Source organism: Hemitrygon akajei, unplaced genomic scaffold, assembly GCF_048418815.1.
Source record: "Hemitrygon akajei unplaced genomic scaffold, sHemAka1.3 Scf000047, whole genome shotgun sequence".
Lineage (NCBI taxonomy): Eukaryota > Metazoa > Chordata > Chondrichthyes > Myliobatiformes > Dasyatidae > Hemitrygon > Hemitrygon akajei.
In genome coordinates, this window is record NW_027331933.1 from 3041114 (window position 1) to 3055474 (window position 14361).

At 43.9% G+C, this 14361-nt stretch overlaps 1 pseudogene; it reads right to left on the reverse strand.

Annotated features, from left to right (window-relative positions):
* Window positions 1-5028: 5028 nt before the first annotated feature.
* LOC140720812 (uncharacterized) lies at window positions 5029-11985 on the reverse strand (annotated as a pseudogene).
* Between the last annotated feature and the right edge of the window lie 2376 nt (window positions 11986-14361).

Below are 14361 nucleotides of genomic sequence, written 5' to 3' on the forward strand. Positions count from 1 at the left end.
TCAGGAGGGAGTCCCTCCACCCGTCACCTGATCCCGTTTCCTGTTCACTTTTTTCTGCAGATCTGCAGCATTTGTGGGTCACTGCTCGACGTGTACGTGTAGCTTCACCTTTGTCCCCTTCAGACAACGCAGTGAGATCCGGATCAAATAGTTCCACACAATTAAAATAGTTTATTACTTTTACACAATTAGAATACTTGATTACATTTTTATTTTTTCTATTTTTGTACTATATATATATACTTATTTTAAATCACAATTGTTAAAATCTTTTGTTAAGAATTAGGTTCTACTGCTACCGCAGAGACAACGAATTTCATGGCATATTCCGGTGCTACTAAACCTGATTCTGATATTGATATGGGAGACCCACCACCGGTCACCTGATCCCAGTTACTGCAGATCGTAATGTGAGATTGAAGCATTTTCCATATATTTGCTTTCCACAGAAATGACAACAGGTCAGTTTCCTTCTGTGGTTCCGGAGCAGAAGCTCAGCCTGTCTAATATTTCCACACAATTAAAGTGGGGAATTTGTTTATTATCATCACGTACTGAGCTACAGTGAAAATCTTGCCTGACGTACCATCCACACAGATCGATACATTACAACAGTACATTGAGCTCATATACAACAGAACAATCACTGTAACAAAGCATTATGGCTGCAGAGAAAGTGCAGTGCAGATAGACATATGGTGCAGGGTCACGTCGAGTTACATTGTGAGGCCGAGTCCATTTTATCATTTATTTGGCTTATAACCACAGACAGGAAGCCATTCTTCAGCCTGGTGGTACATCAGGTACACCTTTAAGGCTTTTGTATCTGTCTGCCAATGTGGGAGCGGATTTGCAGCAAGAATGTCCAGGTTATGAGGTTCTTTGTGTACATGGCCTGCTTTTCCGAGGGAGGGGAAGTGTAGGGAGAGTCCATGGAGTGGAGGCTTGTTTCTCTGATGTTCTCTGCTCTCCAAAGTTCTCTGCAGTTCCTTGCAGTCATGGGCAGAGCAGTAGCCATACAAAGGCATGAAGTATTGACAAGGAGCTCAGAGACCTCGGCCTTCACCCTGCCTTGTGTAGCTGGCTCCTGGACTTCCTGTCAGATCGCCAGCATGTGGTAACTGTGGGCTCCATCTCCTCTCGCTGTGACCCTCAGGACACATAACCCACAGGGTTGTCTCTTTGGCCCTGTCATTTACTTTCTGTGCACCCATGACTTGTGTTGCCACCCACAGCTCCAATCTGCTAATTAAATTTGCTGAGAATACTACATTGATTGGCCTAATCTCAAATACTGATAACAATCGATCAAATGCCTCCTGACAAGGTTCAGTCCAAACAAACTTTTCACCCTTCTTCAGGAGATTAGTCAGAGGAAGAGCGACAGCAGCAAATTTCTTACAGAACTTACGGTAATATCCATTCATTCCCAGAAACCTTCTAAGAGCCTTCTTAGCAGTCAGAATAGGAACTTGAGAAATTGCCTGAACTTTTGCCCGAACAGGAGCCAACTTGCATTGACCTACAACATAGCCAAGACAGGTCACAGTGGCATGGCCAAATTCACTCTTAGCCAAGTTAACTGTAAGGCTGGCCTGGGAAAGCCTGTCAAACAGCTTTTCTACTGCAGAGATATGCTCTTCCCAAGTGTCACTCCCTGTGACTAAGTCATCAATATAGGCATCTGTGTGTTCTAACCCTCGAATTTCAAAATCATTCTCTGGAATGTTCCTGGAGAATTTTTCTTTCCAAAAGGCAAAACATTGTATTCATACAACCCAGATGGTGTCACAAATGCAGAACTTTCTCTACCTCTGTCCGTCAATGGAACACACCAATACCCTGTCAACAGATCAATCTTTGTAAGAAATTAGCTTTTCCAGCCTTATCGATGCAATCATCCACCCTAGGGATAGGATAGGCATCTGTTTTTGTTACTGCATTTACCTTCCCATAATCAGTTCCTCTAAGACCTACTGAATCTGTTTCCACACTTACAACAATTGCTCAGCCAATTTACATTTTCTACGTTCATGCGATATGGGTGTTGTTTAATCAGTTTGGCTTGACCAATATCTGCGTCATGTACTGCAACCGCGGTTTGCTTGGGAACATCGGGAAATAAATCTTTAAACTTCAGAATTAATTCCTTCAGCTGTTGTTGTTGCTTTGGCTGCAGATGAGCCAACTTGTTATCAATGTTTTCTATAACAACCGAGTTCATTAGTCTAACTGGGACCATGTTTGGCTTGTGAAAAGTCTCAGACGAGTCAATTGTTTCATTCTCAGGGTTGCCAGATTCATATATTTTGACGACAACAACACACACATATCGTGCCTGATAGTCAGAATAAGGCTTTATAATATTCATGTGTACCAGCTGTGTTAGTTTACTTCGGTCGTGTGTTGTAATAAATAATTCACATCATTAAATTGAGAGACTATTTCATACGGTCTATTGAATTTCACCTGAAGTGGATTCGTCAACATAAGGCAAGCACCTTATCCCCCACCCGGTATTTTCTTTCGCAACCCCGTTTAACAAACCAACACTTCATTTTGTTTTGAGAAATCTTTAAGTTTTGTCTTGCTGGGCTACAGAATTGGTGTAGTTTATTTTTGAACTTTAAAACATAGTCTAACAAGTTAACATGTACATCGCCATCAATCCACCGCTCCTTTTACAAGGTCAAAGCTCACCTCACTCTGCGACCAAATACGAGTTCAAATACAAAGCCCAATGATTCCTGAACCGACTCTCTTACTGCGAACAAAAGCAAATGTATTCCTTCATCCTAGTCGTTTCCATTTTCAACACAGTATGTCTTGATCATTGTTTTGGGGCTAGAGTGAAATCTTTCTAATGCCCCTTGTGATTCCGGATGGTATGTAGACGATGTAATTTGTTTTGCTCCCAGTTCATAAACTACCTGCTGGAATAACCCAAATGAAAAATTACTTCCTTGATCAGACTGGATTTCTTGAGGCAAATCGAATAAAGTAAAAAAAAAACTCGGTAAGCGCCTTCGCCACAGTTTTAGCTTTAATATTTCTGAGAGGCATTGCCTCTGGGAATCTGGATGCAGTACACATAATAGTTAGCAGATACTGATGGCCAGCTTTAGTCTTTGGCAATGGGCCAACACAATCCACTATAACATTGGAAAAGGGTTCACTGAATGCAGGTATAGGCTGGAGTGGGGCCACTGGGATGACCTGATTAGGTTTGGTCAAAACTTGACAAGTGTGACAAATCCCAGCATTAATTTCTGGTTTACCCTGGTTATCCCTGCTACTCTTTTGGAAACTCTTATTCAGGGTAAACATAACCTTATGAGTTAAAGCAAACTGATCTGCTAATCTAGCAGACTCCTGCATAGTGGCAGCATCATTTCCATCTAAATACGTCTTTATGTAATCAGGGACGCACTTTTTGAATTCTTCAATTAAAAACAACACTTTCAAGCTGTTAAAATCATCATTTACATTTTTATATGTGCACCAGTGGGCAATACACACAAATTTCTCATAAGCAAATTCCATATAAGTCTGGTTCACAGATTTCTTCAAATTTCTAAACTTTTGCCTGTATGCTTCTGGGACCAACTCATAAGCTTTGAGCACAGCCTGCTTTTCTAGGTCATAATGTGTGGTGCGTGGCCAGCTGGTTAAAGTGTTGAACTAGCGATCTGAAGGTCATGATTTTGAGCCTCAGCCAAGGCAGCGTGTGTGTCCTTGAGCAAAGCACTGAACCACACACTGCTCCTGCACGTTTATAGCCCAGTGGCGATGATTGGGTCAGCATAAATAAATAAATAATCAGCTGCTTCAGCAACTGTCAAAGCAGAATAGGCATGCTAAGCCTTCCCCTTTATTACACTTTGAGACAATTTTCTGTCTGTTTTTCTGCCTCTCTAGCCTCAAACTGCCTCTGCCTTTCCGCAGACTCCAGCTTTAATTTTTCTCACTTGTACTGGAGCTCAAGCTCACTAGGTTTCCTTAAACAAGTTAAACAAAGATTAACAGTGTTATGTGTATATATGTGTGTAAATATAACTCCCAAACTATTGAGCTCGGGAAAAATAAGGCTTGGAGTCTTCAGATGGTAAAGTATGAAAGTTCAGTTCATCCACAAAATAGGTGATGAGAGAGATATTTGTAATTCAGGGTAAATGTCGAGAGAAGGCAGTTATGTCGAACAGCAAGGGAGATGAGGCTGAGTACAAGGCTATGGTGGAAATCTTGTCACATGGTACGAGCAGAATCATCTGCAGCTTAATGTGAAAAAGACTAAGGAGCTGGTGGTGGACCTGAGGAGGGCTGAGGCACCAGTGACCCCTGTTTCCATCCAAGGGGTCAGTGTGGACATGGTGGAAGATTACAAATACCTGAGGATACGAATTGACAATAAACTGGACTGCTCAAAGAACACTCAGGCTGTTTACAAGAAGGGTTAGAGCCGTCTCTATTTCCTGAGGAGACTGAGGTCCTTTAACATCTACCAGACGATGCTGAGGATGTTCTACAAGGCTGTGGTGACCAGTGCTATCATGTTTGCTGTTGTGTGCTGGGGCAGCAGGCTGAGGGTAGCAGACACCAACAGAATCAACAAACTCATTCGTAAGGCCAGTGATGTTGTGGGGGTGGAACTGGACTCTCTGACGGTGGTGTCGGAAAAGATAATGCTGTCCAAGTTGCATGCCATCTTGGACAATGAATCCCATCCAATCCATAATGTACTAGTTAGGCACAGGAGTACATTCAGCCAGAGACTCATTCCACCAAGATCTAACACTGAGCATCACAGGAAGTCATTCCTGCCTGTGGCCATCAAACTTTTCTAATCTTCCCTCGGAGTGTCAGACACCCTGAGCCAATAGGCTGGTCCTGGACTTATTTCCACTTGCAAAGATTAACTTATTATTATTTAATTATTGATGGTTTTATATTGCTATATTTCTACACTATTCTTGGTTGGTGCGACTGTAACGAAACTCAATTTCCCTGAGGATCAATAATGTACATCTGTCTGTCTGTCTGTTCTCCAGGTTCCATAGTGTTAAAATGAGAGAACAGTTGCTGTAGATTTTATCTGTGATCTTTACAAATCTACATACGAATTATCACCGAAAGTGACTTGTCATGAGGGGTATCATCTTCAAATGAATGACCACATCACACCCAGGCAAGGGTTAACACATAAGTGGTCTCGACAGGATATCCCAAATCAGATCCACTCCTATGGGTTAAATGAGGTGACAACCATACATTCGATGTACGGTGAATGGATAATTAACTCACCCTTGTGGGCATCGGAAAGTTCTAAACAGTGACCTTTGGCCACTAGTTCCCTGGTTTCAATCCTTCCATTTTTCATCCGTCTCCGTCTGACTCTGAGTGTCTGTGTCCTCAGTTAAATCTAAACAAGCTGCGAGTCAGACTGATTCACCTTCTTAATCTCTCTTAAAATGACAGTCCATATCAAATGAAACCTAGGGATTCATAACAATGGCCACTCCCCAATATGAACTGACTTGTGTTCCAGTAGTTGGGATGACTGAGTGAATCCTTTGCCACATTCTAAGCAGGTGAACGGCCTCTCTCTAGTGTGAATTCGCTGATGTTTCTGTAGGTTGGATGACTGAGTGAATCCCTTTCCACAGTCTGAGCAGGTGAACAGCCTCTCCCCAGTGTGAATTGACTGGTGTGCCAGTAGGTGGGATGACCGAGTGAATCTCTTCCCACATTCTGAGCAGGTGAACGGCTTCTCCCCAGTGTGAACTCGCTGATGACTATGTAGATTGGATGAATGAGTGAATCTCCTCCCACATTCTGAGCAGGTGAATGGCTTCTCCCCAGTGTGAACTCGCTGGTGTACCAGTAAGGTGTATGACTCAGTGAATCCTTTCCCACATTCTGAGCAGGTGAAAAGGAACTCCCCAGTGTGAACTGACTGGTGTTCCAGTAGGTGGGATGACTGACTGAATCCCTTCCCACATTCTGAGCCGGTGAACGGCTTCTCCCCAGTGTGAACTCGCTGATGTCTCCGTAGGTGGGATGACTGAGTGAATCTCTTCCCACATTCTGAGCAGGTGAACGGCTTCTCCCCAGTGTGAACTCGCTGATGTCTCTGTAGGCTGGATGACTGAGTGAATTCCTTCCCACATTCTGAGCAGGTGAACGGCTTCTCCCCAGTGTGAACTCGCTGATGACTCTGTAAGGTGGAAGAGTCAGTGAATCCATTCCCACATTCTGAGCAGGTGAAAGGCCACTCCCCTGTGTGAACTTGCTGGTGTGCCAGTAGTTGGGATGACCGAATGAATCCCTTCCCACATTCTGAGCAGGTGAATGGCCTCTCCCCAGTGTGAACTCGCTGATGAATATGCAGGTGGGATGACTGAGTGAATCATTTCCCACATTCTGAGCAGGTGAATGGCTTCTCCCCAGTGTGAACTCGCTGGTGTACCAGTAAGGTGGATGACTCAGTGAATCCTTTCCCACATTCTGAGCAGGTGAACGGCTTCTCCCCAGTGTGAACTCGCTGATGACTATGTAGATTGGATGAATGAGTGAATCTCTTCCCACATTCTGAGCAGGTGAATGGTTTCTCCCCAGTGTGAACTCGCTGATGAATATGCAGGTGAGATGACTGAGTGAATCCTTTCCCACATTCTGAGCAGGTGAACGGCTTCTCCCCAGTGTGAACTCGTTGATGTCTCCGTAGGCTGGATGACTGAGTGAATCCCTTCCCACATAGTGAGCAGGTGAATGGCTTCTCCCCAGTGTGAACTCGCTGATGTACCAGTAAGGTGGATGACTCAGTGAATTTCTTCCCACATTCTGAACCGGTGAACGACTTCTCCCCAGTGTGAACTAGCTGATGTCTCCGTAGGTGGGATGACTGAGTGAATCTCTTCCCACATTCTGAGCAGGTGAACGGCTTCTCCCCAGTGTGAACTCGCTGATGTCTCCGTAGGCTGGATGACTGAGTGAATCCCTTCCCACATTCTGAGCAGGTGAACGGCTTCTCCCCAGTGTGAACTCGCTGGTGTGCCATTAGGTCAGATGACTGAGTGAATCCTTTCCCAGATATTCAGCAGATCACCAGCCTTTGCCCAGAGTGAACTGACTGGTGTGTCCACAGGTGGGAAGAATGACTGAATCCTTTCTCACACACAGAACAGGTGAATGGCCTTGCCCAGTGTGAACTTGCTGATGTACCTTCAATTGTGATAACCGAGTGAATCCCTCCCTACAGTCTGAGCAGGAAGGATGGTCGATTGAATCCCTTGCTCCACTTCTTAAATATCTGGACAGAGACAACAAAACTGGTGTGCCATGTTTGAACTTCCTGGAGACAAACTCCTTCTTGTTTTGAACCTGTAAAAAGATTTACAAAATCCATCAATGGGTTTAGGACAACATTTCAGATGAGATTACTTGAGTTGCCAAGGTTTGATCTGGTATCACACTGTTACAGTGAGGTTCTATCCAAGTTGCGCAGAGAAATCATCTCCTGACTGGGCAGAGTGCTGGTATCTGGAATGACCATCAATTCCCCGATGCTCTTCCTGTCTCTATAAGAATGGGGCATTTCTGCCATCTGCAATTTGTACCTTGGCTGAGTTGGACTCTCTCCATTGTTATTATTCCCTGTTCCTGCTGAGCTGCATGGGTGCCTGGCCCCACAGTAACTGAAACAGTCTCACGCAATTAGCCTTTCTTGATGTGCATCTGGAATTTTCTTTTATGTATTATTAACTTAAAGTGCCACAGATTTAATGCCATATAAAAAATTCCTGTTGAGGCGAATGGTTGGTCCGCACAGCTGTTAAAAAGACAGAGTGAATTTTTGTAATATTTCACATTCTTGTAGAAAGTTACAACACAGAAACATGCCCTTTGGGCCATCTAGTCTGTGCTGAACTATTTAATCTGCCCACTCCCATACCCCTACCATGCAGGTACCTACATGAACCTCTGAAATGTTGAAATCGTGCTTGCATGCACCACTTGTGCTGGCTGCTCATTCCACACCCGGAAGACCGTTTGTGTGAAGAAGTTTCCCCTCATGTTCCCCTTAACATTTCACCTTTCACCCTTAACCCATGGCCTCTGGTTGTACTCCCACCCCATCTCAGTGGTAAAAGCCAGCTTGCATTTACACTATCTATGCCCCTCTATCACAATCAAATCTCCCCTCAATCTCCTACAGTCCAAGGAATAAAGTCCTGACCTGTTCAATCTTTCCTTATAACCCAAGTACTCCAGACCTGGCAACATCCTTGTGAATTTTCTCTGAACTCTTTCTAAGTCCTTACATCTTTCCTGTAGGTTGGTGACCAAAACTGCACTTAGTACTCCAAATTAGGCCTCACCAATATCTTCTATAAGTCAACATAACATCCATCTATTGTTGTCAGTACTTTTGTTCATGAAGGCCATTGGGCTAAAATCTTCGCTTCCGTCTCTATCTAACTGTGATACCACTTGCAGTGAATTAAGGACTTTCTTCTACAAGAGGTCCCTTTATTCTACAACACTCATCCGTGCCCGACCAGTCACTGTGAAAGACCTCCCTTGGTAAGTCAGACCAAAGTGCAACACCTCACACTTGTCTGCATTAAATTCCATTTTCCATTTCTCCAACCATTTTGCCAGCTGGTCCAGATCGCACTGCAAGTTTAAATGCTTTTTTGGCATTGACTAGATGGGACGAATAGCCTGTTTCTTTACTGAACTTCTCCATGTTTCTATGGCAGAGAAGCTGGCCAAACTTGTTTGGAAGGGAAAGGATAGGAGTGACATTTGAGCAGCAGCGGCTGGAGTTTCTGGAGCAATTCGGGACCTGAGTGATGCTACAGAAGTGGAAGCATTAGAAAGACAGGAGGACACAACTGTGGCTAAAATGAGAAGCCAAAGCCAACATAAATGTCAAAGAGAGGGCAAACAAAAGAACAAAAACTATTCAGAAGCTTTGAGAAACCAAAAGAAGACAACAAAAAAGTCAGATGAGCTCAGTGCGTGGAATCATGATTTGTAGTCATTAATGGGTCTCGGTAGCACCCAACAGTCTGAGGCATTTAGAGGAACAAAATATACGAGGCTTCAATTTCTCTTCAAAAGCAAGGTTCTCTGGACCAGTTACCTTTCAACTTTCATTTTGGCAGGCACATACAAACTCTGCATCCTCAAAAATTCACATCTGAAGGCCTCCCACTTACAGGTACTCCTTTGCCAGGAGACAACCTGTCCCAATCCACACTTGTCAGATCCTTTTTGATACTATCAAAATTGACCTTTCTCCAATTTAGAATCTCAACCCGTGGTCCAGACCTCTCTTTTTCCATACTTACTTTGAATCTCATGGCATTATGATCACAAATTCTGTTACCACCCTGGATCATTTCCTAACAGCTTATTGCACACTTCTACATCAGGAATTCTACATCCTGATTAAGGGCACATTTGACAAACTTTACCCCATCTAATCCTTTTACAGTATGGGAGTCCCAGTCAATAAATGGAAAGTTAAAATCACTTACTGGAACATCCTTTGTTTCTTGGCATGGTCTGCAATCTCTCTACAAATATCTCTAAATCCCTCAGACTGTTGGATGTAAACAAGCCCCTATAATGTCTACAATATCATAATTCCCTGTCCTGAGCTGATCGGGCTTTCCTACAGTGCTTCTTGCATTGTGATATACACAGCTCAGCACATTCATCGCACCATGCTCAACCATTTGATTGCTGACTCTATCTGAGGTCTGAACAAGATCTGACTGGTGTAAAGAAAACAAACTCTCCCTCATTGTCACAAAAACAAAGGAGCTGATTGCGGACTGCAGGAGGAATGGAGACAGGCTAACCACTGTTGACATCAAAGGATCTGGGGCTGAGAGCGTGAACAGCTTTAAGATCCTCGGCATAAACATCACCAAGCATCTCACATGGTCTGTACATACCGACTGTGTTGTGAAAAGAGCACAGCAGCACCTCTTTCACCTCAGATAATTGAAGAGGTTGGGAATGGGGCCCAAAATCCTGAGGACTTTCTACAGGGACACAATAGAGAGCATCCTGACTGGCTGCATCACTGCCTGGTATGGGAACTGTACTTCCCTCAATTGCAGGCACCTGCAGAGAGTGGTGTGGACAGCCCAGCACATCTGTAGATGTGAACTTCCCACTATTCAGGACATTTACAGAGACAGGTGTGGAAAAAGGGCCCAAAAGATATTGGGGACCCAATTCACCACAACCACAAACTGTTCCTGCTGCCACCATCCAGGAAACGGTACCACAGCAAAAGGACCAACAGGCTCCAGGACATCATCTTCTACCAGGCCCTCAGACTGATTAATTCATGCTAATACAATTGCATATTTATGTTATACTGACTGTTCTATGCACAAACTATTTATTATAAATTACACATTGCACATTTAGATGGAGATGTAACGTAAAGACTTCTACTCCTCATGTATATGTATGTAAGAAAGTCAATTCAATTCAAATCACCCTCTCCACTATCTGTCCTGTCATTCTGGCTCCCATTCCCCCTACAAATCATTTTAACCACATCAGCACCCCCCTCCACCACACTTACTCTCGCAGCCTTACCACTAGAATATTAGTCCCCTTCCTGTTCTGTTCCCCTAACTAATGAATCCCCTATCACTCCTTTGACTTTTCTCTGCCAGGTAATCCCCCCCAATACTTTCTAAAGTGTTCCACCTGTTGTTGTGTGGGATGGCCACAAGAGTGCTCTGCAGTGGGTATGTAACCTCATTCCCCTTCCTGATTCTCGCCCAGTTTCCTGTGTCCTGCACCTTGGGTGGAACTCACCTCTCTTCATGTCATATGTATTACCCCCTCCAACTCCCGGATGATCCGGAATTCATCCATTTCCAGTTCCAATTCCTTAAAGTGCACATAAATTATGTACTGTGTATTTTTTTTTACCCAGTGGCAACATGTGCACAGTGAATTTTATATAGAGAGGTATTCATTTTCACAGCTAGCAAATCACTGTCGATAAAAACTTTGATCTCCTCTGGGTTCTATCGAATTCATCTGCACTCTCACACAACCTACGTAGCAGGCCTATAGCGGGTTATGAAGGATTTTCTCGCCAGAGCTTTTGCACACTGTCCATATGTGACTTCTTTGCTAAATGATGCTTTAAAAAGTCAGATTTCCAAATTTCACTCCACTTCTTCCCATTTGCAAATTCTCCAGCAACTTTTGCATCACCACAATACAGACAGGTAACAGCAGTTTCTGTGTTGTACATAAATATTTCCCCTGAACCCTCTCCAGGTGACTGACGGTGGTGAACTCAGTGAATGCAATGCCAATGAATATGAAGGGAAGGGCAGTAGTCTGTCTCACTGGAGTCTGGCACATTTGTGATGTGAAAGTTACTTGTTGCCAAGGGCAAAGGTTTTTGATATTATCATGTACCCAGAAAGAATGGGTCAAAACATGTTCTCACCTGTAGAAAAGTTCAGAACAGGAGGAGGTACAACAAACAACACACACACAAAATACTGGAGGAACTCAGCAGGCCAGGCACCATCTATGGAAAAGAGTACTAATGCTGAGTTCCGCCGGCATTTTGTGTGTGTTGCTTGGATTTCCAGCATCTGCAGATTTCCTCTTCTTTGTGATTGGAGGTATAACAAAGGTAATTTTCTCTACTGCTGATGCAAAAGATTTTGTTCCCTTCCTCTGAGTTCCTAATCCTTGCATTTAGATAGCTGGAGCTCAGCTCTGTCTGAGAGATCCATCGGTTCCCATTCCCTCATCAACCGGAAGCTCCCCGGGGCCCATGTACGGATCGTGAGGCTGAGAGAGAGGGGGAAGAGAGCAGGACTGTTCCGGAATTGCTGGCCACCGTGACCGGATTTCACAGGAATCGTCCTGAAGTCGGTGTTTAATATAAAAACGGAGAGAATCGCTCTTACCTGCGCCCGACATTTTCAAGGCCGTCTGTGAACTGCGCGCATGCGTGATACTCGGGGACGTCATCAGCCTGACGCCTGCGCATTTCATCGGTGCTTTAGGGCCGGCGAAATTTTTAACGCACCGCATTATGGGTAATTACAGTGCCATTAAACATTTCTGCAAGCACCGGTTCATTGTCCATACCTCATTTTTTTTTCGTGTGTATAGAAAAATCAGCAGCTGTTTTAACGCAGAAAGCGGCTCCCATAAACAGTATACTCAATACCAACGTGTATCTAATGCCAAAGTAAAATGCAGTTAAAAAACACAGGAGATTCTGCAGTTGTTGGAAATACAGAGAAGCACACACATACAAAATGCTGGAGGAACTCTGCAGTTCAGGCAGCAACTAAGCAGCGGAGTACACAGTCTAGGCATGCTGAAGGGGCTCGGCCTAAGCATTGTCTATTTATTCCTCTTCACATTTTCTGCCTCATCTGTTGATTTCCACTAGTATGTTGCAGAAATTAACCACCTTTTTTTCCGGTCAACCAGTTTCCAAATGTTTCTGATCTTTCTTTTGTAGCCACATCCAGCTGGTCTGATTCCTCCTCCTCCTGGTAAACTCTAGACCCCATCTCTCTCTGGAGCCCCAAAGCCCTGATTCAATCTGGCAACTCGTCGGTTTCTGACTCTGCTCCATCGAAGATTCACTCGCTAGTCTGCTGTCAGACTTTAGAGGTGCATTGTGTTACGAGGCCGCAGGTTCGTTCACTCTGAGTGTCGCTTAAAGTGCCTGAGTGAGGCGGGGCTGTGACGTCAGACACAAGCTGCGGCAGCCTGAGGGAGCGGGAGCGGTAGAGGGAGAGGGAGACAAGCTGTAGGAACTTCAGCGTGTGACTGCTATAGGCTGCAACTCTTCCATGCCCAAAAGGTTGGATTGATCTGATCATCGGCACGCAGTGCACAACGGATGTGTGACTGTCACTTCGGATAATCCATATGTGTGGATTTGCTGGAGTGTCCTGTGGTATCACTTTTGTAGATAGATAGATACTTTATTCATCCCCATGGGGAAATTCAACATTTTTTCCAATGTCCCATACACTTATTGTAGCAAAACTAATTACATACAATACTTAACTTGTCGGCCCTTACGTGGAATCGGGGTGTTCTGTGGTAACCACTTGAAGACGATATTCCTGTCACTGTCGCCTGGTGATATTTCCAAGTGGATTTCGGAACTAATCGACGGATAAGATCTTCAGCGACTGTTATTTCGTTTACCCAGCGTGGAATGTGTGTGGAATTCTTCGTAATTGCCTTCTCTCTACATGTTCGTGTGGATTTACAAATCTCTCCTCTCTCTCACTTAGTCCGTGGATTACTGAACTTTTCCACTTTACCATCTGAAGACTTTAAGCATTGTTTCCCAAGCTTGATAGTTTGGGAGCTAAATATGCGCATTACACTGTTAACTTCTTTTTATTTCCTTTAATCTTTTATATTTGGAGTAGATACTGTTACGTACCCCGTCACAGGTCAAAGAACCAGCAGAAATAGAAAACACCGTGGAGTCTGGTATTGCTATAAACTAATGCTATTTATTAGTAACTACACGATACAGCAATATAAATGCAGATATATCAAACAGGTTAGCAATGATTATGTGTGTGTGTGTGTGTGTGTGTGTGTGTGTGTGTGTGTGTGTGTGTGTGTGTGTGTGTGTGTGTGTGTGTGTGTGTGTGTGTGTGTGTGTGTGTGTGTGTGTGTGTGGAAATAGGAAAGCCAAGTTCTTCACGCCTCGGGGTGAATGGATACCATCTTACGGTGATGAGTGAAGTTCAGATAGATAGATAGATAGATAGATAGATAGATAGATACTTTATTCATCCCCATGGGGAAATTCAACTTTTTTCCAATGTCCCATACACTTGTTGTAGCAAAACTAATTACATACAATACTTAACTCAGTAAAAATATGATATGCATCTAAATCACTATCTCAAAAAGCATTAATAATAGCTTTTAAAAAGTTCTTAAGTCCTGGCGGTAGAATTGTAAAGCCTAATGGCATTGGGGAGTATTGACCTCTTCATCCTGTCTGAGGAGCATTGCATCGATAGTAACCTGTCGCTGAAACTGCTTCTCTGTCTCTGGATGGTGCTATGTAGAGGATGTTCAGAGTTATCCATAATTGACCGTAGCCTACTCAGCGCCCTTCGCTCAGCTACCGATGTTAAACTCTCCAGTACTTTGCCCACGACAGAGCCCGCCTTCCTTACCAGCTTATTAAGACGTGAGGCGTCCCTCTTCTTAATGCTTCCTCCCCAACACACCACCACAAAGAAGAGGGCGCTCTCCACAACTGACCTATAGAACATCTTCAGCATCTCACTACAGACATTG